The sequence below is a fragment of the Mus caroli genome, chromosome 1, assembly GCF_900094665.2.
Source record: "Mus caroli chromosome 1, CAROLI_EIJ_v1.1, whole genome shotgun sequence".
Taxonomy (NCBI): Eukaryota; Metazoa; Chordata; class Mammalia; order Rodentia; family Muridae; genus Mus; species Mus caroli.
Window position 1 is genome coordinate 183003090 of NC_034570.1, and position 22528 is coordinate 183025617.

Genomic DNA, 22528 nt, shown 5'->3' on the forward strand with positions numbered 1-22528 from the left:
AGAGGGAGAGGGAGAGGGAGAGGGAGAGGGAGAGGGAGGATGAATTGGCCTCCGTAAGGTACTTCCATAGTTATTTCTGTATTACAGGGAATAGTCATTAAACCCAAAGCACATGTCTGTAATTCCAGCAAGAGGCAGGAGGATGGTGAGTTTGAGCATAACCTGAATAAACTGAGATTTTGTGTCAGAAATCAAAATAAAGAGGGTTATAGATGTGGTTCAGTGGTGGAGTGCTTGCCTAGTATATGTTAGGCTGTGTGGGTCATATATATTTGTACACAACACACATGCACACACGCACACACAAATTGCCTTCTCTTCTAAGTTTACTTGAGAAGTGAAATTGGCGGTAAGCCTTAAAAAGAAGGCCTGTGGAAAAAATTGTCTGTAATGAAAGTATTTCACCCTCTTACAGTGATTCTATGCCACCCTTCTCAGGTTTGGGAGAGTGTGCCCTTAGAGTGGGGATCCAGGACAGAGGACACTCTCTGGAAGCTGGTTAGATTAGGATTAAATATGATCCCCTGGGTGGGGGTGGGGTGGGCTATAATTTAGCTGTGGCTATCGGTGTACCTGAGTTAACAAAGTAGGGAAAGAGGTAGGCCAAAGGGCTTGAAGCAGGGGGTGGGGCGGGGAGGAAGGGGAACCAACTGGCCAGAAAATTGCAAAGGTCACTGATGCAATCTTGCAACAGCCTGCTCAGCCTTCCCTGTTAGAGCCCAGAGCCTTAGGGGAAAGGGTGCCAATCTCGGGGGTCCAAGGTCACTGCTAGACTCAGAAGGTGCTGATCACCCCTTGGTCTGCTACTAGTCCTTCGGATAAGAACTTGGGGATTGGCCGAGGCTGTGAACGTTTCAAATGTAAGGTTCACACTTCAGTTGATACATAAGTGATCAAGGTAACCACAGGCCAGATGAGGATTATTCTTGGAGGATCCTGACTTGGCTTTATTCTCTTAACCTTGTCAATCCGGAAAGTTCTGTGGAGAGGGCCCAAGCCAAGGCTAACTTCAGGGTTGGCATTGTTCTTAACTCTTCCTGATGGTTTTGGAGCACTCCTAGTGGCTGGCAGCAGCAACCATGGAGCTTTCCCAAGAACCATGAGGGTTCCAGACACAACGGCTCCTGGGAAAGAGGATGATGTGTGCCTTGACAGGAGGGCACCCACTTGGTTTCCCCTCAAAAGGTGAATCACCCAGTTTCTGACCCAAAACTCCAAAACTGACTGGGCAGAACGTATTTCCTGTGTTTCTATAACTTAGACTGCTGTCATAATTCACCTGGGGTTCCTCTTTCCCAGGGCTACATGAGATGAACATCTTCCCCTCTAAAGTAACCTGACCTTGACCCCTGACCCCACTAGCTTGCTGTCAGTGCCTAGGCAGCAAATGATAAGGGTTGAGGTCACTGGTAGATTTGGTGGTGCCTGTTGAGGGAGTATCAAGGGGCTGAAGCAGGAGGCCAGCACAACTCTGTCTGCTGGAGAAAGACCCCTTAGCTTTTGGATGGGAGGTGAGGAGGCTGGGGTGGGGCGGGGTGGGAGGACTTGGGAATGAAACATCTACCTTGACTGGCCTGAGACTACTTTTAGAAGTACAGGTCTGTGCTGTATTTGGGCCCGACACAGGTTACAGTTATGAAGATCAAACCAAACCATAAGGTGGCCAACCCTCTATTTAGCCGGGGGCTGATGAGGACTTCTCACGTTAAAGCTAAGACCGAGCTGAGCAGAACAGACATCTAACCCCCTTTCTGAGTTTAATATGTAGTACCTCAGGGTGGGAAAATTATACAGTTAAGGGGTTTATCTGACTCATGGTTCTGGAGATCCAAGGTCAGGGGCCTCATCTGGACTTTTTTTTGTGGTAGATTATGGACAAAATAAAAGGTGTCATGTAGGGGCTGGAGAGATTGATCAGTTGTTAAGAGAACTGAATGCTCTTTCAGAGGTCCTGAGTTCAATTTCCCAGCATTCACATGGTAGCTCACAACCATCTGTAATAGGATCTGACTCTCTCTCTTCTGAAGATAGCTACAGAGTACTTGTATGCATAAAATAAATAAATAAATAAACAAATAAATAACTCTTTTAAAAAGTCACAAAAAAGTTGTCATATAAAACTTGGGAATGTGAGTATGTATGTGCATTTCTGTTACTCCTCTGTTTATAAAATGTATCTGACCCCAATTACTTCTTTAAACACTATATTCTTTTAAAAAATTTTTTATTAATCATTTTGTTTGTTTACATTTCAAATGATATCCCCCTTCCCGGTTACCTCTCCACAAATCCCCATTCCATCTGCTCTCTCCTCCCTCTCCCTCTCCCTTTTGCCTCTATGAGGGTGCTCCTCCACCCACTCACCCACTCCTGCCTCACTGCTTTAGTATCCCCAATATCTAGAGTTCTGGGTATCACTCAACCCTTACAGTCTATTCAGCTCTCATCCTTCTTAGCGATGCTAGAAGAGGCGGTTTACATTTTATCTGGTTTGTTTTTCAAACCCCCTTTTCAACACTTTAAAACATCAGTAGCATATAGTGAGGGAAAACCCACAAAGGTTAGCTTGTCATCCAAGGGTAGGCCAGGGAGCACGGGCTGTGCTGGGCAGGTGAGGCAGGGACCACAGTCTCCCAGGCCCTGGGTGGGCAGCCTGCTGTGTTATGATCATTACTCTGTTGCCTCTGTCACTACTTCCTACCTGCTTGTTACCAGCACAAAATCCCTGTCTGCCCTGTCTGGATTCCAGAAGCCTGGAGAAAGAGATTGTCAGTGGACATAGGACTGAACTACTTTTGTATTCACTCAATTAAAAATACCTCTGTAGTCCTTCAGTCTCAGCCACCCCATCCCTGTGCGTGCACGTGTGTGTGTGTGTGTGTGTGTGTGTGTGTGTCAGGGGTATGGTTACATGTGTATGGAGGTCAGAGGTCAACCTTGAGTGTCATTCCTCAGGATGCTGGTCTCTTATTAAGCTTAGAACTCACCAATTCTACCAGACAGGCTAGCCAGTGAGCTTCAGAGAGCTCCCCCAGTATGGGGGTCATGAGTATGTACTACTGTGCCTGGCAGCTACTGCTTCCTCCTCCTCTTCCCCTTCCTCCTCTTCCTCTTCCTCCTCCTCCTCTTCTTCCTCCTCCTTCTCCTCATCCTCTTTCTTCTCCTCCTCCTCTTCCTTCTTGTCTAGGATCAATTTCAAGTCCTCATGGTTACAAATCTAGCACTTTATCATCTAATCTATCTCTTTAGTTCCCCTTGAGTCACCGTGATTTCATATTGGTTAGTTTTAAAGAAAGGGCTTCCTGGCACTCAAGCCTTATAGATAATTTAGGACTTGTTTTGCTGTACTGAGATTGAACCCAGGTTCCCATCTGGGCTGAATATGTGCCTTGCTACTGACCTACAGCCCTAGATGGGCAATTTTTAAATGTATACCTCTGACCTTCATTTCCTTTGCTTTTGCAGGCTAAAGTTGTGGAGTATAGAGATTTCTGTGTGGATTCCCTGCAGTCATTAGCATGCTTGCTCTGATCCACACATGTCACCTTCATGCACTCTACCAAACCCAGCCCTTTTTAAAAGTCATATTCCCAGCACCTCCTTCAGTTGCTTCTTTGGTTTTGTAGACTGTGTCAGTTCCTCAGTTAGGCCTTCCTCAAGTACATTTTCTCATGAGACATTCTTGGTGCCTTTGCCAGTTCGGTTGATAGAATTATCATCTCAGTCTTTCACTCCCACTGGAGGCTGAAACTTCATTTTGCTCTTCAGTAAGTCCCCAGTGCTTAGCACAACATTTGGCACACAGTAGGTCCTTAGTAGGTAATAAATCTCTTCAGTGGACTGTAAGCTCAGCTGGGAGGACCTTATATTCATTAAGTTCACACACAGTCAGATGTTTGGTCAGTACTCACAAAGCATTTCGGTTTGAGTAATGAGAGCATTTGCTATTTAATACACCTCAAACATGATGGAACAACAAATAAATAATCTTCTCAATACTTGTTTTTAAAATTGTTAGTTGCCTATAAAAGCGTGGTATGATAGTGAAGGCCCGGACTCTGCACACTGACTTTGCAAGTACCTGATATTCTTAGTATTTAGGACATCTTTGGTGTGGTCTTTCTGCCAGTCTAACCTAGCCTCTGTTCTTCTCCCACAAGACCCCTATGCTCCTCAGAGATGTTTTTGCTCAGGCCAAGATATAGTCTGTTCTCAGTGCCACTGCAGTCAGTGCCGACCACCTCTTCCTGTCATTTTGCTCATACTACTTTCTTCTTGAAAAGCTGGGGTCCTTCTATTCTGCCTTCCTTCTCGAGCTCCCAGAAGCCAGCACTGCTTCCCTTGCCAGCACACCGTGCTCTGTCTTTTCTGTGAATCCCAGTTGCCTGCATGGCTCAACTGCATAGCTTGGCACTAGAACACACACTGGCCTATACAGTGTTCTCTTTGTTTTACTTATTTATTTATTTTTATAGGTTTGCTTCCTCTCTGTATATATTCTGTACATAGGATCAAATCTTTGCATTTTTTATGGTGCTAACTTATAACAGGAGCACAATCAATATTAATTACATTGACCTAAAAGCCAGTGCTGGAATAGATTGCAAAATGACCTGTTAGACCCCCTTGGGAGGTTATTTTAGGCTCAGTGGCTCGTCCTTGGCTTAGAACCTTGGAATTGGAATTGCCCAAGAGCTGGCAATTTTCCTTAACTCCCTCAACTCTGGCCTCCTCACCTTTCACTTCTACCACCAGCCAACTGTCTGGCATCCAATTCACTGGCTTGCTCTGGGGCACCCCTCCAGCCTGCCCCTGGGACTATTCACTGAGGATATTAAGGCATTGAGCTTCAGTTCCTCAAGGTTTGAGTCAAAAAGAGACACCAGCTGCTGGAACAGGCAGGCTGTTCTAGGACCCCCATAGTGCTCAAGGTCACCTGACCTCTGCTGCCTGGACACCCTTTTGAATGGCAATAGGAGACTTTACAAGTCACAACAGTGTCCCTAAACTTCAGTGGGAGTTAGATGTAAGAGTATGGAGATCTGGGGTTGAGCAGACTTGGCTTCATTAAAGCCCTTCACTGGAGTCTGACCTTGGACTAAGCGTCACTGGCTTCTATTTTCTTGTCTGTAAAGTGAGAGTGAAGAGAATGCCTGTTAAGTGGGATGTAGTGGGGGTTGAAAGAGATGGAAGGGTTACTACAAGGCTTCTAAAACAGTCTACAATTAGTACTATTAAGGAGTCTTTGCCTCCTGATGCAGGCTTTCGGGTCCCACAATGATGACTTATCCCAAGCCCAACACACCTTCACTTCTTGGGTGACAGTTAGGTAACTTCCAGAAACATTTTCTGAAGCCACTCACATACCAAACACTGCCTTATGTATAGTTATAGAAAGCAGGAAGCAGACTGCTCTTACCCTCTAGAAGCTCACAGTCCAGTAGAAGACAAAGACATGCACACAAGCACACATGCACTGTGCACACAAGCACATATGCATTGGACAGCCCGATGCAGCAATTTGTGTCAGGGAGACACAGATGGGGAGGAGATCACTTCAGTAGTAGTTAGAGAAGACATAAGAATGAATGATTCCTGAGCAGGTTAGCTCATCAAAGGTTGGACAGGGACTTATTAAGTGATTCTGGAGGGAGGGAGTAGTACTTGAGGCTGGGGGATACCTTGAAAAGACTACAGATGAAGAGGGGAATGATGGTGAAATCTTGTGTAGCCAATGACCAGTTAAGGGCAGTTAGGCAAGAATAGCTACAGTGCAGAGACAGGGTTTTGGAAATTCCAGGAAATGAGGTGGAAACCGTGGGCAAGTCATGTGCAGAGTCACCTATGTGTGTCATATGTTATGCACAGGAAATGTGGGGTGCTCTTTTATCCTAGAAACACGGTCTCCTTGGCTTCCGTGCTGCGTAGTCTCCTATCTTCTTCTCGACCAGGTGTGCAGGTCATGGTTCCTTTCCTTCTGTTATGTCTGACAGTCTTTCTGAGGACTCAGGCTGGAGCCTCTCTTAATGATTTACTTGTTTTTATTTTATGTGTATGGCTATTTTTGTCTGCCTTTGTGCCTGTGTTCCATGTGCATACAGTGCCCACAGAAACCAGAAGAAGGTGTCAGCTCCCCCTAGAACTGGAATTACAGGTGGGCCTTCAAGTGCATGCTGGGAACCTAACCTGGATGCTCTTCAGGTGCATGCTGGGAGCCTGACCTGGATGCTCTTCAACAGCAGTAAGTGCTCTTAACTACTTAGCTGACTCTAAAAATCTGACTGTCATAGGGCACAACTGGTTTCATGGAAAAGATGTCACCCAGATGGACCAGATTCACCAGGTAAGTCCATGGGTGGGAATCAGGCCTTTCTGAAGAAGAGAATCAAAGGCTGAAAAGGGTCTCGAGTGACGGGCTTCTTCCCTCTATCTTTGCAGATGGAAAGGCAGTATGGCCCCAGCTTCAGCTAGCAAGGAAATGGGTGTCTCTTGTAGCCATATGAGCATAACAGAAGACCCTCTGTTCTAGAGGAGACTCAGTGCAGCATCTGGGTGTCAACTCTGTGAGACCTGGGCTGCTGTGGTTGGATTTCTTTCCCGCAGGAGTGAGAGCCAACATGTCAGAGTCTGAAACTGTTGAATCGGTGGCCATTTGCTGTGGGACAATAGAGCAAAATTCAAGCAGCAAGATGGGAGGGAAAACGTCCACTTCAGGCCTGCTGAGGACTGACCAGGAAAATGACTAGAGGGGGAGAACCTGGCTCAGACTGGTCAGCCTTACTCTGTGTGCTTCCTCCTGGCACCTGACACTCATTCACTTTCATCAGCTTCCTGTACATCTACCTTGGGAGATGTAGACACAGCTGGAATTCAGCACCTGTGGACTGAACTTGCATCTGAGTTAAACTACCACAAATCCTTTTCATTTGTTTTTAAAGACAGTGTCTCCTGAATCCTGGACTAGCCTTGAACTCCCTACATACCTGAAGGTAACCTGGAACTCCTGATCCTCTGGCTTCCACCTCCCAAATGCTGGGATTATTCATGTATTTTAGAACCCAGAAAAGCTATACACCCTAATGAGGTATTTAGTCATAATTTACTATGTCCTGAAGCTACTTGTAGCTGTAGTTGATTAATCTGCTCTACCTCCCTGGCAACGGCTAAGAGAGTTCCTTGCTAGTCACCCCAATGCTCTGGATTCTCTAATGAAAAACACACATACACACACACACACACACACACACACAGAGAGAGAGAGAGAGAGAGAGAGAGAGAGAGAGAGAGAGAGAGAAGGGGAGGGGAGGGGGAAAGGAGAGAGATCCTTATACTTAATATGCCTTTATCAGCTCAATGACTGGGCTACTCCCAAACTTCCACGTTGCTAACACATTCTCCCCTCCGATATTCCTGAATTATTACTTACTAAAATCTATATTCCATCTTTGCTATCCTAGACCCAATTGAGGGGGGCCCTGGAGCCAGTCTTCCCCAACTCTTACATGATCATGTTTTCCCTTCTACAGATCTCAAGCCTAGTCCTTCTACTTCCCTGATTATGTTCCTCCTTGGTCTCCTTGCTCAGGAATCCTAAAGTCCCGCCTCTGTCTCTCTGTCCAACCACTGGCCGCTGGCAACTTTATTTATTTGCCAATCAAAACTAGCTGGGGGCAGGAACTCTTAATGCCTCACATAGGAAATTCTCATACCATTTTGAAAACCCACAATAGAAACATTAAACCAAAACCACATCAGCTACTCTTTTTTACTATTCTGTAAAAACACCTCCCCCGGCCCAGTTTCATCTGTCTTCCCAAAATGGCCACATCCTTTTACTTTTCCATTATATAATGACTTTGTAAACTTCTAAGAGTCTGACAGGAGCTACTTCATCTCCGGGTCATGAAATCAGTTGCATCAGGACCCATGTGTCCACCCTTCTCTCTAGCTGACCTGCTGGAATGATGACATGGAGCTGTAGAGTCTCTGGGTTACATGGCTCTGTGCTCCCACGCCCCAGTTTTGCCCGTTTGCTTGGGGTTAGGAGTCCTTGAATGAGTTAGGCTGCTTTGGGCCACAATTAGGAAAATCCAAGTTGGGTTCAACAGTAAAAAAAAGTCTATTACCTACAGATTCTAGAATTGACCTCTTTACTAGCTTAACCATGTCAAGACTTCAGGCTCTTCTCTGGGTTGGTACCCTCTGCTTTGCCACAGCCCAGTTCTCAACACACAGCACAGTGCCATAATTCTAGGTGTCACATTCAAGTCGACAATATTCATAAAAAAGAGAGCTTGTTCTGCCTCAACAAGGTAGCCCTTCCCGTAGAGCTAAAAGTTGGGATGTGAGCTTTCCACAGTGGCATCAATAGACCGGGCTAAGAAACAAAATGTCCTCGCCTGTGGGCATGCACCTGCCATTTTCTCTCTATGACAGCATTGCACTAGCAATGTAGATGCTCTAATTATTAAGAGGTTGTCTATGTAGCTGAGGCATAGCTCAGTGGTGTGTGCTTGTGTGTTTACCATGAGTGAGTGAAGCTTTGGACTTGATCTCTCACACTGGAAAACAAAGACAAACAAATGAAACTCCGACAAAATCCAAACTCTGCCTCTGACTGCACATTGTGCTCTCTTCATAGCTGGAAGTGCACAGTTAGAGGGGGCCCTGTGACCACTGCCCCAGCACATCCAACTTCCATCCCTTCTACCAACACTGGGCGAGACTTCCTTACTCCTCACCAGTTATTCTATTTCTCCTAGGGCACAATCTATTTTGTCTTCCGGCATCCATTCCTTATCTCCGGGTCTTGTTTCTTTTCCTATTGGCCATTGGTCATCAACCTTGTAAGCACATCAGAATCACAATCAATTACGAACCTCTGTAAAAATTACTTTAAAAAGTTTTAAAATTATGTGTATGTGTCTATGTGTGGGTTGTGTATTCGGTGCCTAAAGTGGCCAGAAGAAGGTGTCAGATCCCCTGGAGTTACAAGTGGTTGTGAGCTGCTGCTGCCTGAGGTAAGTGCTAGACCCGCTGCAAGAGCATGAGTGTTCTTAACTGATGAATTATCTTCAGCTTCTAACATTTTTTTTAAAACTGAAGTTTAATAATTTTTTGAGTGTGAAAAATAGCAAGCTTTATGGTAACATTTTTATACATATATGTTGTTTGGTTTTCGTCACATTTACCCTTGACTCTACCCTCTCCTTCCCTCTCTCCTACTTCTTGTTGGCCCTTCCTCTCCCCAGATAGCCCTTGTGGTAGTTTAAATTTGCATGGCCCAGGGACTGGCATTATTAGGAGGTGAGACTTTGTTGGAGTAGGTGTGGCCTTGTTGGAAGAAGTCTGTCACTGTGGGCATGGACTTTAAGACCCTCCTCCTAGCTGCCTGGAAGCCAGTCTTCTCCTGTTTGCCATTGGAACAAGATGTAGAATTCTCAGCTCCTCCTGCATCATGCCTGCCTGGGCACTGCCATGCTCCTGCCTTGATGATAATGGACTGAACCTCTGAACCTGTAAGCCAGCCCCAATTAAATGTCCTTATAAGAGTTGCTTTAACAGTGTCAACTGGCCAGACTCTCTGGAGCTCCCAGGGACTGGACCACCAACCAAAGAGTACACACGGAGGGACCCATGGCTCTAGCTGCATATGTGGCAGAGGATGGCCTTGTTGGACATGAGTGGGAGGAGCTGCCCTTGGGCCTGAGGGTGTTCAATGGCCCAGCATAGGAGAATGCCAGGGTGGGAAGTTGGGAGTGGGTGGGTGGGTGGGAAAGCACCCTCATAGAGGCAGGGAGAGGGGGATGGGATAGGGGGTTTCTGAAGGGGAGACCTGGGAAGGGGAAAACATTCGAAATGTAAATAAAGAAAATATCCAAAAAAAAAAAAAAAAGGAGTTGCTTTAGTCATGTTGTCTGTTTACATCAGTAAAACCCTAACTAAGACACTCCCCTCCTCTTTTATGCTCTATGTGTTTATACACACTTATTTGTATGGTTAAATATAGGTCCTTCAGATAAGAGGAAATGTTGATATTTTGCCTTTTTCCTCCTCCGGTTACCTTCTCTGGACCCCTTCCTCTCACTTTATCCTCTCTGAGGGGCTTCCAAATCTCCTAAGAGCAGGTTGCACCTCAGACCTATTAAATCAGAAATCACTCTGGGGAGGCCCTGACATCAGCAATGTATAAGCTTTACAGGTGGCTTTAGCATGTGGCTGAGATCGGAAGTCACTGCCCTTCATGTTGAGGGGACCCAGGGTGGTGCTCTTCTTCCCACTGTCTCTGTACCTTGCCCTGTGTTCCCAGACGGCGCACAGTGTAAGCCTTGGCTGGTTTTTACTGCTCACTCTGTGTTCCATACAGCGGTGTCTTCAGTGTTCATAGTGGTTTCGCATCTGTGCTGTCCAGCACTGTTGCCACTAGCTATCGATGGCTATCAAACACTTGGCATGTGGCCAAGTCAATTAATTTTACTTTTTCTAATTTGCATTAGATAACCCCAGACACATGTGTAGTAACTGCTGGATTGGCAAACACTATATAAGCTAATGACTTTAGCAGGCAGCTCTCTCATTTTAGGTATCTCACAGGCATTGTTGTGGGTGGGATGCGAAATGCCCCATACTGGCTCAGTTGGGGGAAGAGGGCCTCTGACAGTGAAGGTTTTATAGTCTTTACCTACTTGTCTACTGTCTACTTACTATGATGGACAGTAGTTCTTCAAATTATGAGCCAGATAAACCTTTTCAAGTTGTTTCTAAGGTTATATATATATATATATATATATATATATATATATATCAGCCCTGGGAAAAGCAACACAAGTGTCTTTGGCTGAACACACACAAGATGGAAGTTTTTTATAATTTATTTTATTTCTAATTAAAATATAATCACACCAATTACCCCCACCCCTTATCCCTCCATCCCTCCCATGTCTTCCTTGCTCCCTCTCAAATTCATGGATACCTTCTTTTTTTAAAAAAAAAATTATTATTGTTACATATGCAAATGAATAAATGTAAAAATTAAACCTGCTAGCTGGGCAGTGGTGGTGCACCCCTTTAATCTGAGCACTTAGGAAGCAGAGACAGGTGGATCTCTGTGAGTTCAAGGCCAGCCTGGTCTGTAGAGTGAGTTCCAGGACAGCCAGGACTACACAGGGCTACACAGTAAAACCACGTCTTGAAACAAACAAACAAACAAACCAAAGACCAAAAACCAAAAATAGAACCTGTTGAGTTGGTTTAGTGTTGCCTGTATGTGTATGTTTTTAGGGTTGACCACTTAGTATTGGATAACCAATTGGGGACTCATCCCTGGAGAAGATTTAATTCTTCCTCTCTGTCTTAGTTAGGGTTTTACTGCTGTGAACAGACACCATGACCAAGGCAAGTCTTGTAAAAGACAACATTTAATTGGGGCTGGATTACAGTTTCAGAGGTTCAGTCCATTATCATTAAGGCAGGAACATGGCAGCATCCAGGCAGGCATGGTGCAGGAGGAACTGAGAGTTCTACATCTTTATCTAAAGGCTGCTAGCAAAATACTAGCTTCCAGGCAGCTAGGAAGAGAGTCTTAAAGCCCACACCCAAGTGACATACCTACTCCAACAGGGTCACACCTTCTAATAGTGCCACTCCCTAGGCCGAGCATATACCAGCCATAACATTCCACTCCCTGGCCTCCACAGGCTGGTTCAAACATATGAGTCTATGGGAGCCATACCTAAACACAGCATAATGCAAAATACACTTAGTCCAACTTCAAAAGTCCCCGTAGTCTATAGCAGTCTCAACAATGTTAAAAGTCTAAAGTTCAAAGTCTCTTCTGACATTCATCCAGTCACTTAACTGTAATCCCCAAAGCAAGGCAGGAAACCAGCTGGGCAAACTCCAAACTCTGCATCTCCCTGTCTGATGTCAAAGCGGTCTTCAGATCTCCAACTCCTTTTTCATTTTTGTTGACTGCAACAAACTTCTTTCTCCTGGGCTGTTTTCACTCCCTGTTAGCAGTTCTCAGCAGATATCCCATGGCTCTGACATCTGGAACATGTTGGGGTCTCCAAGGCAACTTCAATGTTTCAGCTTCTTGTTCCAGTGTCTGGGATCCACACATGAACTTCAGGGTCCTCCAAAGGGCTGGCATCACTTCTCCAGCTCTGCCCTCTGTAGCACTCTTAAACTCAGGTTGGTCCACTCCACTGTCGCTGCTGTTCTTGGTGATCAGCCCATGGTATTGGCATCTCCAATACAGTGGGGTTTTCTGCTGCAACTAGGCTTCACCAATAGCCTCTCACAGGCTCTTTTCATGGTGCCAAGCCTCAACTCCTTTGCATGACTCCTTCAGTCCTGGGCTGCCATCTGCAACACCCCTACCTACCTGTTTTATGATACTGTTTTTTGTTTCCTCCCTAGTGTTTGAAACCTACAATGGCCGGATTTGGTTTCTAGTTTACTGTCCATTATTTGTGTTCTTGGGGCAGGGATCCTTGTAGGGGGTCTTTAAAAAAAAAGTCACAGAAATATTATGGGAACATGTCTTAGTTTTAATCCCAGGTGTGGGGATATGGGGCTGCTTCACAGCAGGTGACTATAATTAGCCCACTGCCTTAGCAGGAGTGTGTTTTTTCCAGCGGTAGGCAGTTTCTGCATGTGTGTGATGTTTGGAAATCTGGGGTCTTTTTAGAGGATATATAAATGTTAGAGAGGGATATAAGGGGCTGGTTAGCCAGTTGGTGGCTGGATGTTTTTGTTTGCATTTGTTAAGTAGTAATGGGTGATGAGATGAAAAGAAGAAAATAGGTATCTCGACAGAAAACCAAACTCGCCCCAAGGAACTCAACACCTCTAATCAGGAAGTAGTCTAATGATATTATCAGCCCCCTTCCCCTCTATCCTTTCCTCTCTCCTACCCAGTGTTAGGAGGTTGATAGGGTGGAAGAAGAAGGGTAGAGAAGGCTGGAAGAAAAAAGAACCCACAAGGTGGCCAGAAGTCTGACTACAGGCTCTCATTAATTTTGTTGGATGCCAGGTTCTCTCCACCTAGGTGATGCCTGCACCAACGTAAGGATTCAAGAAGTATTTGCTAGAAGAACAAGTAAGGAATGGGGACTCTTGCCAAAATACCTAGTACCAAGCATATTTATCTCAGACAGACTGGCCAGTTTGGATTATATGGCCGTTCTTTATTGTCAACTTTAGAATCATCCAGGAAGGGCACTTCTAGGTGTTTCTGTTATAAGCATGCATGTCTGCCTCCCCATCTTCCCAGACCTTTCCTTCCTGAAATTGCTTTGTCAGGGAATTTTTATCATGTGACAGGTAGCTACTGCTCTGTGGAGGCTTTCCCCATGGATTGGGAAGGAAGAAGGAGGTCCCCAGCTGCTAAGAAAGGAGGCATCAGGGACCTGATAATGTTGGGTGAATTCTGGGGGCCACAGAAGCTAATGGTTACTCTCAGGCTGTCACCCCATATTTCTAGTAAAGTGGTTTTTTGTTTGTTTGCTTTTGGCTCAAGAGCTGTGCATCTTGCTCTCCAAGGAGTGGAGAAAGGGCCATGCATTCCTGCTTTTCTTGGGGGCTGAAGAGGCTTTGGTCAGTGTGGAGAAATGGTTGGAAAGCTAGGATGAGCTTGTGTGTGAGCATCTAGCTTTAGGATTCTCAGAATCGTTATTTCTGGGACCATGGAAGATGGGGGCTCTTGGACAGCTGAAGAAGTTAGTCACATCAGTTGCACAAAATTGACAGAGTATTTGGTAACTACATGTGCAATGTCTGAGTCCTATGGGGCAGCAGTCTTCCTCTGAACAGTTAGTGACGGTACCTGGCACTGGGTGGGTGCTCAATAAATATTTGTTGAGTCAATGAATGTTTTAGTGTTTCTGGGTTAAAAGTCAGAAGTGTCTGTTAACAGGTGATGAACTAGAAGTAAAGTTCAGATCAAGGAGATAACAGGACTTGGTAGTAGAGCTGCCGTGTATGCTTGGATAGACTGGGAGAGTGTAGACCCAGCTTCAGGCACCCAGAGCATCATCAGGATAACATCCTGTCAAAGATACACATGCATAGCCCTGAGACACAGTGGACTGGCCATGTAGAGGGGCTTCATGTAGGACAGAGGCATTCCCTCAAGACTCCTGTCCATCTTTGGGGCACTATGCCCTGCACAATAGACTTAAACATCCCAGACCACAGTTGCTTGTGTGTAGCATTTGGCACTCACTGGCCGTGGGTGGGATGAGATAACCTCACACTTCTAAAATACATGATACAACAAAGACAGGCAGCAGCTGACAATACCATCCATGAATACAGTGAATGCTTCCTGAGAACCTATAGCCATTGGTCATTGCATCTGCCTCCTTTGCAGACCCACCTGTGCCCTATTACCTGCAGACCCACCTATGCCCTATCACCTGCAGACCTACCTGTGCTATCCTCTCCTGGAGACCCACCTGTGCCCTATCACCTGTAGACCCACTTGTTCCCTATCATCTACAGACTCACATCTTTCATCACTGCCAGTGATTCAACACCTAGACTCCCAACCTGGCCCCACAAATATTTCAGTTCCTCATGTCACAGTAGCATCACTCTGGGTCCTGGTCTTCCCTTTCCTGTGCCTTAATGATGTCAGCTAGAGTAGGACATTGGCATTTGACCCAAGGCTGCAAGGCCCAGAACTCCATTGATGAAGGGTCAGCCTATCCAGAATTTTCTCAGATTTTAATACTTTATTTAATATATATATATTTTTTTAATTTTTGAGATTATAATTACACAATTTTCACCTCCCCTTTCTTCTTCCAAACCATCCCATGTATCCCTTTTGCTCTCTTCTAAATTCATAACCTCTCTTTCTTTAATATGTGTGTACATATACATGTAACTAGGTTGTATTTATATTTAGTAACATACATATAGACATATACATACATAAACACAACCTGATCTGTTTACATAATGTTTCAGGGCTGATCATTTGGTGTTGGATAACAATTGGAGTGCTCTTCTCTGGGGAAGGCTGTTTCTCTTCAGTTTTACTTAGCTGCCTGTGGTTCTTTGTCTAGGGCTGAGGCCTCATGAGTTTTCTCCTGTGCAAAATTTGCAGGTTTATTTGTATTATCCTCATTCAGGTCATAGATTCTCAGGTGGACCCTGAGAATCTGGCTGGGAATTTTGTGAACTTGAACCTGGGGATGATGGAGTATGATCAGGACAAAATCTCCAACAAATCCAACTCACTAATGGAGCACCAGCCAAACCAACAACTTGCAATAGGGAAGAGGCAAAGGTCTGTGTCTGTGCGTGCATCTGTATTCTCGGCAGCCATGTTGATGAGACATCATGGGTATACCTTTTGACATTTCTAGGAGACACAATCTTACAGCAAACTCCTGACTCCTTTGGCACTTGCTCTCTTTCTTCCCCTCTTCCACAATGATCCCTGGGCCGTAGGCTGAGGGTAGTTTTTTCTTTTTAACAGGAATAGGAGTTCTGAGTGGGACATATTAGGGTGTGTAAATTCATGCTGTTACATTTCCTTCAAGTTGTATTTTATTATTATTTTCATTCTTAAGAGTCTGTAGTAATGTTGCTTGGACACCTGCTAATTGAAGCATTAAGCTGGATACTACCTGAGGACACATTTGTCTTGAGTGCTTTCCTTTCACCCTCGAGACCTCCTTATACAAATTAAAGGGTGAATGATGTTGAGCATATGAATTCAAGATGTTTACAGAACGACTTACAGAACAGAACTGGCCTTTGACTGAACTGTACAGGAAACTCTGCTGCCTGCAATGAGAAGAAAAGCCACCAGAGACGCAGAAGTCAGAGCTAATCTTGAATCAGGACTTTGTCAAGCTCACAGGACGGTGATATAGCAGTGTAGGCAGGTAGAACAGGATGAATCCAGTCTAAATGTGGTAGCAGATAGCAGGATCAGAGGGTGAGGGGGACCATGTGTCTTAGGCACTGAAAGGCAACTTCCAGGAGGACCCTAAGAATCTGGCTGGGGATTTTGTGGACTTGAACCTAGGGATGACGGAGTATGTTCGGGACAAAGTCTACAACCAATCCAACTCACTAATGGGGCACCAGCCAAAATCAACAACTTGCAACAGGGGAGAGGCAAAGGTCTGTGTCTGTACATGCATCTGTATTCACGTGTTTTAAGAACAGTGCACGTTCAAGATGGTGTAACCCACCTTGGTGGCATTTGACTTGAGATAGGCATAGTTGTTAACGTGTCTACAAGTATATGATTGGTGCTATAATTCTAATGGAAAAAAAAGCCTCCTGTAACTGACTGTGTCACTGGGGAGAGGAGGTCTCCAGGACAAGGCCAAGTTAGCACACTCTCTTCTACTAATACACAAGAGATTTGCTTCACTCAGCAAGCCACTCTTCATCCAAGAGCCACCTGAGTTGAGCCCCTTCCTATGGAGAAGTTTTATTCTGTGTGCTATTTGTGGACTACTTAATCTCTCTCTCTCTCTCTCTCTTTCTCTCTCTCTCTCTCTCTCTCTCTCCTTTCTTTTCTTTTTTCTTTTTCTTTTTGACATGGTCTTACCATAACTCATTAGCCTCAAAATCACTCTGTAGCCCAGGCTGGCCTCAAACTCATTGCAATTCCCCTGCTCAGCCTCCTAAATACTGTTATTACAGGCATGAGCCATTGCGCCTACTTCTCACGGGCTGTTTCCATCTAGGCTGTTCTTAGACTCAGGCCTGGCTTCTCCCTGTAGTCAGTGCATATCTCCATGGAGAGTTTGCTGAAGTGACCATCTAAGGTCAAATTACAGTTGTCTGAGGAGAGAGTTTTGTTGTATAATGGAGTCAACAGTTGCTCCCAAACTGAGGTGTTTCTAGGGATACGGAATACTCAGACTGGCAAGTTCTCACTGGTGATTCCCTCTGGCTGGAATCTTCTGGGGCTCATTGTCTTTGTTGCTAGGGTTTCTTGACTGGCAAATGAGATCCAGGTCCAGCAAACTGAGCCCACCTCCCGTAGCCACTTCTCTTTGCAGTTTCTTTGAGACATTATGATCTACAAATTATCCTTTGTGACATTTTCTTTCAGGTGGTCCTGGGTTGTATGTGAAAGCCAGCTGAGCAAGATGTGAGGAGCAAGCCAGTCAGAAGCACCCTCCCCCTTTCCTCCTAAGCCTCTGCTTCAGTTCTTGCCTCTAGATTCCTCCCTAGAACTCCTGTCCTGACTTCCCTTCCAAGATGCACTGTGCTCTGAAAGTGGAAGACGAAACAAGTCTTTCCCTCCCCCAGTTGCTTTTAGTTATGGTGTTTGTTACAGAACCAGATGTAGAAAAAAATTTTAATGTCAATCCAGGGTTTCTACCCTGCCTTTGACCACTTAGTTTCTGGATAAAAGATACACATGACCTTTATATTTATAATAAGCCTTTATCAGCGTACTAATGCTGGGCAGATATCTACTCTCTATGCTATTAAAATCTATTTCCTATTGATAACCTTGAGTTATTATTATGTTTCATCTGGGCCACTCTTAACTCCAATTGGCCATCCCTCAGGGCCATGCTTTCTTGACTCCTAACCCATAGCGTTTTTCTCTTCTCTCCACCTTCTTCTCCCCTGCCTCATGGTCTCCTCTGACCTCCAGGCCAGAAACACCAAGGCCTATCTCAATTTTTTCCAGCTATAGGTTGTAGGCATCTTTATTCACCAGTCAAAACTAACTTGGTGTCCAACCAAGTCTTGGGGACTGGCACTTAGCATTACAATACAGAGCAACAGACCAAGCCTCAACAAGCAGAAACCATACTAGGACATCACTTATCCTGAATGGAGCAGCCACAGATGGTTAAAGTCTCCTGGTGACCTTGTGAAGCAAAGGGTCCCCTCCCCTTACCATTTTGTCTGTTACTTCATGTGAAATGCAAATAAAAATATTAAGATGTTGAGATCCTATGTAACTAACTGTCTTAGCATGTCATAGTCTAGCTCCTCAATTTGGGCAATCTGTAGGAGGATGGCAGTGCCTCCCTAAAGATCCAGCCTAGAGGAATGTGGCAATGACCTCATGAAGCACTGGGCCTACAACAGACTAATACTCAGCTTGAACCCAGGACCTTCATTACCCTCAGCCCTGTTGTTTCCTATTATCCCAGGGAAATAGATAGCTATTTCTTCTGAAGTTCTTAACTGGAGGGATAGGTTGAATTTATAATGCCAGGAAGCATACTTATGTGCTTCAAGGAGGGTCAGGCTTCCCTCTGCTGCTGACTTGGCTCTTGGTCTTGCACTGGTATGGGCCATGATAGAAGAAACAGCCCAGAGGATGCCACCATGATGTTGAGGCATTGAGCCCTCCAGCATGTCTAAGCATCCTACTTTAGCAGATGGGGCATATTCTACAAGAAGGTGACCAGGTCAGGAACAACCTGGAAGTTGGAAATGGATGAAGATCTCCACCACATGTGAGGTTGCTGGGTTCTGCAAAAAAATAAAAAGGCAAGAAGCTCAGTACAATTAGAATTTCTGAGAAGCTGTGAACACTCTACTATAAATGTGTCACATGTGGTGTTTGGGGCTTACTTCTATGGCCAGCACATTCTTTATTTACCTGAGGTCTAGACATCTGAGTTTCCCATGTTTGCTGGCAATATGAGTTTCAGAGGACCTGTGGTCTCTCAGTGGAGAGATCACCCATGAAAAGACAGATGTAACAGTGGGGTCATAAACACAAACAGACACAGACAACTAACAACACCAGCTGATGGTGATGTGGTTTTCTCAGCTAATGACAGGAAAATTCAGAATCAGGTGGAAGAGTTGCAGGGGAGAGGCAGCTCTGGGTGAAGGGAGTTATAGTTGCCTGAGCCTAGCTGCAGAAGGGCTGGCTCCCCTTTAGTCTCCACACAGCAGCCAGTCCTTAGGAGTCTTGCTTCTGGCATCCCTCCCTGTTTTTTTTTTTTTTTTTTTTTCTGTACACTCTCATTGGTTCCCATGTTTACCTAGGAAGTGTGTCAAGGGCTCTGCAGATATAATGAGTCTCTTTCAGCCCAGAAACAAAACCTAAGAAGGGAAGCTCAGATCTTACAAAATTCACAACCTTCTGGAAAACCCACAGCACCAACTGTGAGCCTGGGGACTAAGTGGAAGGAAGTCCGTGCAATGCAGCAAGTGGGGAGAGAGAGGGGCTCAGCAGAGGTGACTTGTGACTCTCCTCCCCAGATCTGTTGCCTGCAGCAGTTATGTGAGAACACATAGAGACATATAAATGGAAGTCTTAACGCTGATTTCTCTATTTTCTGAGTGTATCCACTTTTACTTGAGTTGAATTGGCTTTGTGTACATTTGTCCCTGCCTCAGCACTTAACAGGACCTCACAAGAAGTCCCTAAAGTATTCAAACAAACAAACAAACAAACAAACAAACAAACAAGAACAAACGAACCTAGAGAATAAAACCAGGCAGAGCCTCAGCAGCTCTGGGAATATGGAGGCCCCAGGAAAAGAGAGGTGTCCTCCACTGCCTCAGAGCTGCTGGGTGGGAGAGAGTTCAGCCTCAGATCTTACCATGCCAACTTTGATTCGGTCTTTCTCTTTTGATTCTGTCTATATGATCTCTTGAAAACTGTAAAACCAAAGCAAACATTTGTCACGTCCACACTTGTTCCTCTACCTTCTGCGTTTGTAATCATTCCCACTCTTGCCTCTACCCTTTGTCTAGTCCTGACCTGGAAGGCTAGAAGCCAAGACCATCCTCTCAGCCCTACTCCCAGGGCCTTTCTGCCCTCTGATTCAGTCCAGTCTGGAAAGAATCTTGGAGCACATAGATAACCATTTGGGGGTGAGGGAGAGCAGCTCCAGCCAGGCCCCTTTGGTAGATGACTTAGATGGTAATGTTTGTTTTGCTACCTTTGATGATTGAAGATCAGGGCACAACATCTGACATATCAGGACATAGACCCAGGCTGCTTCTCTTTATTTCACAGGCTCTGTGGGGTGAACTCCTCATGGTTGCCACTATAGGAGAAGACTTCTTGATGTACCCCACAGTGTCTGATATCACCCAGCTGGTAAGCACTAACCTCCTGTAGGACATGAATCCTACCTTCTTACCTCTTTTCTTCTTCTTTCACCTCTCCCTTAACCTCAGATTTTTTTTTCTTATTGGTTATATTATTTATTTACATTTCAAATATTGTCTTCCTTCCTGGTTTCCCCTCTGCAAGCCCCTATTCCATCCCCTCCCCACTGCCTCTATGAGGATGCTCCCCACCCATACACCCACTCCTGCCTTACCACCCTAGCATCCCCCTATGCTGGGGCACCAAGCCTCTCCTCCCACTGATGCCAGATAAGGCAATCTTCTGCTACATATGTAGCTGGATCCATGGGTCCTTCCACGTGTACTCTTTTCCTGGTGGTTTAGTCTACTCAGCTATTAAAAACAATGACTCCATGAAATTTGCAGGCAAATGGATGGAACTAAAAAATATCCAGAGTGAAGTAGCCCCAGTCACAAAAGGACACACGTGGTATGCACTCATTGATAAGTGAATGTTAGCCCCAAAGCTTGGAATACCCATGATACAACTCACAGACTATATGAAGCTCAAGAAGAAGGAAGGCCAAAGTGTGGATACTTCAGTCCTACTTAGGAGGGAGAACAAAATAATCATGGGAGGTAGAGAGAGGGAAGGACCTGGAAGAGAGAGAGACAAGGGAGAGGGGAAAAAAGGGGGCAGGATCAGGTGTGGGAGGAGACGGGATGGAGAAGTACAGAGGGTCAGGGAATTGAAAGGAGGTGTGTAGTAGTGGGATATGGGGAACTGGGGGTAGCTACTAGAAAGTCCCAGATGCCAGGAAATACCCTACAAAGGGGAGATAGTACCCTCAGGTTTTAAGCTGTTATCCTAAGCCACCAGACCTCACAAGAAGTCCCTAAAGTTATTCAAACAAACAAACAAAAACAAACGAACCTAGAGAATAAAACCAAGTAGAGCCTCAGCAGCCCTGGGAATATGGAGGCCCCAGGAAAAGAGAGGTGTCCTTCACTGCCTCAGAGCTGCTGGGTGGGAGAGAGTTCAGCCTCAGATCTTACCACACCAACTTTGATTCGGTCTTTCTCTTTTGATTCTGTCTATATGATATCTTGAAAACTGTAAAACAGGGTTTCCTAGAATTGAGGGGGCTTCAGTGTTCCCATGTTTGGCTACACCTCACAGTTCTCTAGGGAGCTGTTAAAACTGGTAGTTTTCCAGGGCCTGGCAGTGTGGGTCAGTGGTTAGGTGCACATTCTGCTCTTGCAGAGCACACAGTTCTGTTCCTAGCACCCACGCTGGGCAGCTCATAACTGCCTGTAACTCCAGCTTCCAGAGTGCTTGACACCCTCTTCTGAACCTCTCAGATACCTACACTCATATGTGCACATGACACAAAATTGAAAATAAAAATACAATTTAAAAAGCTAAACAACAACAACATTTCCCACCTCCGAAGTGTTGATGTGTGCAGCGAGAACTGGGGTGGCCTTTGTGTAACATTTACAGGTCTTTAAGTAACTCCAAGTGGGTAGCCTCAGTAAGAACCAACTCTTTTAGTTCCATGTGATTAACCTAGCTCTTAGCGGGGCTTGGCCAAGGCCTCTCTGTGTGCTGGTGACTGAACTCTGAGCCTTGTGCTTGCTAAGTACATGTTCTACTGCAGCTCTATACTCTAGCTCTGAGCATTTCTATGATTGAGTAGCAGGGTGGAGCCAGGTCAAGTCTATACATAGAACTGTGTACAGCCACAGGCACTGCAGGAGGTGCTCAGTATGTGCTACATGGTGTTGCTTCCAGATAGGCCAGGCATACCCTGCTCCTTCCTCCTTAGACACAGGGTGCTTACTCCTCCACAGTCAGCCTTCAAAAATGCTAGATTAAACACTAGACGCTTAAGCTTGTCTCTTGCACACCTTAACAGATCATATGAAGACTTACAGTCCTGTGGGCAGTCTTATGTAGTGTGGGGAGCAGATCTCCAGCTGCTAGTGTTCTATTCATGCAATACCACACTGTTCCTTGCTCACCTACGCAGAGCTGTCAACGGGGCTGCCTGCTGTACTTTCTGAAGAGTGTCCAGTTCTCACCTTGGTGGGTCTGGGTCATGGCTAGACACAGCTAGGTCTGTGCAGTGAGTCTATAGTTCACAGGGATCAACTTAGTTCCCAGGAACCTAATTCCCAGAGGTCAACAGCTGAATGGATAGAAGGGTGAAGCAGGGGCAAGGCGATGCGTCAGTTATCAATTGAGGACATTAGGGATATTGGGGAAGATGGACATGGCAGGAACGTACCAGTTATTCTAGTTCCTCTGGAAGCCAGATAGTTAGAAGCCAACATGTGCTAGCTCACTCCCCACAACACCCACTCAGGCTTCACGATTCCTTGGAGTGAACCTTTTATATTTCTGAGCCATTTGGGGGAATGCACACACACACACACACACACACACACACGAGAGAGAGAGACAGAGAGAGAGAGAGAGAGAGAGAGA

At 45.4% G+C, this 22528-nt stretch overlaps 1 protein-coding gene and 1 long non-coding RNA gene across 2 annotated transcripts in view; one reads left to right on the forward strand and one right to left on the reverse strand.

Moving 5' to 3' along the window:
• Lamb3 (laminin subunit beta 3) overlaps positions 1-22528 on the forward strand; it is a 74122-nt gene that overhangs the window by 4471 nt on the left and 47123 nt on the right. The gene's annotated exons all lie outside the window — the stretch shown is intronic.
• On the reverse strand, positions 15611-18660 carry LOC110305077. The gene is made up of 3 exons (XR_002379132.1): positions 18608-18660; positions 18227-18477; positions 15611-15801 (listed from the first exon to the last, which is right to left on the reverse strand). It is a non-coding gene; the product is annotated as an uncharacterized LOC110305077 (long non-coding RNA).